Source organism: Protopterus annectens, chromosome 13.part0 (genome assembly GCF_019279795.1).
Source record: "Protopterus annectens isolate FY-2018-M chromosome 13.part0, PAN1.0, whole genome shotgun sequence".
NCBI classification, from domain to species: Eukaryota; Metazoa; Chordata; order Ceratodontiformes; family Protopteridae; genus Protopterus; species Protopterus annectens.
In genome coordinates this window covers 362149145-362151644 of record NC_056747.1, presented here as the reverse complement: position 1 = coordinate 362151644, position 2500 = coordinate 362149145, and the positions used below count along the sequence as shown (strand labels likewise).

Here is a 2500-nt window from a genome sequence, read left to right as displayed (position 1 = left end):
ATTTCTTCCCTTTGCAGAAAGTTGTAAGTTTCTTTCCCTGGGAGTCCTCCTCTATTCTTACTGTAACCCTAATCATCACTCACACTTGACGTTTGAGATCCTTGGCCCATAAACACTGTCAGGTGTACTTTGATTAGTCAAAGTACAGACAACGTGCGTCAAGCACACGCACTTGATACCAAATGTCTGTGGTTGTGTCTTCTTAACCGTCACCATTTTGTGTTGCCACTATGGTCTCATAAGTCTTCAATTACCCCCCCCCAGACAGGATGAGTGCAAAAAGAAAGAACTCTTTCATTGAGTACGAGAAAAGAATCTTGAAGGACTCCCCGGGAAAGAATCCGATGGCTTTCTGCAAAGAGAAGAAGTTAGATCTCTGAATAGTCTGAAAATGGCGTACAGTGTACGATAACCCCAGTCAATAGGCCAACGAGGGAAATGCTAAGAAGTGCATGTGTGGCTCAGGACGGCAACCATTATTTCCTGAACTGGAAGACATCATTTCTGAATGGATTGCTAACAGGAGAGCAAAGGCTTTGGTTGTGCCAATAATATTCAAACATTTGCCCTTGCAATGGCACCACACTTAGAAATATTCACAGAAGAATTCAAAGCATCACAACATTGGCTGGATGGCTTCCTTCAGTGATATGAACTGTCTCTTAGAAAATCAGCAACACTGTTCAAGCTGGAAGATACTGAAGTTATTAAACATGCATTTGCGTTCAAGTCCTTTGTTGATGGCATTGACTTTTCTAAATACCAACTCTCCAACATGATTGCTGTAGGTGAAACTGCAGTGTTTATGGGCCAAGAATCTCAAACAACAATTGATCAGAGGGGTGCCTCTTCAGTCTACATTCCCTCCACTGGTTACGAGAGTGCACGTGTTACCTGTATTTTGGCAATTCATCTAGATGGAAAGAAAACCCCACCTCTAATCATTAGTAAGGGCAAGAAAGATAAGAGTGAACATGTTTCAGGCATTTACATTCTTGAAACTGAAAAAGCCTGGTGCACACAAGCAGTTATAAGGAAGTGGGTTGATGTAATGCTGCCACTTGTTTTGCGAGGATGTGAAGGAGTTCTACTACTCTAGGATTCAACCAGAACTCACCACGCTAAAGACATGAAGAACTTCCTTGCACAGATAAGAATAGATCAAATAATGATTCCCGCAGGAATAACTGCCTATCTCCAGACTATTGATATTGCAATAAACAAGCCATTCAAGGATGATTTGCGCATGGAACTCAATGACTACATTGAAAATAGAATGGAAAGAAATGAGCATGGAAACTTTGTGAAGCCTAGCCTGCAAGAGATCGTGACTTGGGTGAAAAATTAATGGGATAAAATCACTGACAGCTGTGTTGCCAATGCACTATGAGCAGGCTACTTGGACAAACAGTGCTCATTTAAGGAGAGCTCTTTTGCTAGGCATGACAGATTGGGGCCAATGATTCTAGAGGAAATGGAGTCACAAGAAATTCAGGCCGGAATTTAGGGGTTGGAGACAAGGGAGCCCACAGGATTTTTTGCAGGGGGGTGCAAACCCAGAGCCCTGCCCACACAGCCCCACCCCCTCCACCCATGCAGCCCCCCCCCCCCCCACGCAGCCATTACGGTGTCCCATTGCTTGGATATTTCAACCCATTTGTCATGGACACTGTTCTAATCTCTGTATGCATACTGTTTTATGCTTTACTTCTTCAATGATTACAGATATTTGGATTTCATTTGTATATGGTTGTAAACCCTGGGCAGAAAAGGAGTATATCACTCTGTATTATATCATCCCATGACCACCCTTTCCAGCAGCCCCCATCTATCTCTAAATCTGTGCTTCAGCAAAGCACATAAGCAACATGTCAATTCATCATCAGGCTGACTCACTCTATGCATCAATCGTACTCCCAGTTTGAAGACTTTGGCCTGAATGTGATACACATTAACTACTCAGAAATGACATCTCTTCTATGAAAAAATATTAAGATCACTAGAATTAATATACTGCTGTTACTGACATTGTGTATCTCTAATCTACAAAATGCATAAACTGGCTAATCAACACCTCAGTATTATTAAAATGTCATGTAAATTCTACAGGTAAACTGAGATATTTCAAGTCTTGTTTAACTTTCAGATAGTAAGTAAATTTCTAACTAAACAAATTTATGGTGTGAATTTCGTAAAATCACTCTTTGTTTGGACTGTAATAGCTGAGAAGAATTGTAAAATTTCTGCTGTCAGACAGACAATAGAACAACACTAAGGGGAATCTGTGTCTAAAAAGTCTTCAAATATTCAGATGACAGTTAACTACCCTGGGAACAAAAGTATGAACTCCTTTCAGCAGCTCTTGTACCTTCCAGTGACTGCATTTGTAAACACATAATATTTTATACAAATAAGTGCTGTCAACAACATTCATATGCAAGCCACACAGTCTGAATATATTCAGCAGATGCTTGGTAACTGGTGAGATGTTGCTGCATAA

At 40.8% G+C, this 2500-nt stretch overlaps 1 protein-coding gene across 1 annotated transcript in view; it reads left to right on the top strand.

Annotated features, from left to right (window-relative positions):
* LOC122787323 (phospholipid-transporting ATPase IC-like) overlaps positions 1 to 2500 on the top strand; it is a 446410-nt gene that overhangs the window by 237223 nt on the left and 206687 nt on the right. The window lies entirely within an intron of this gene.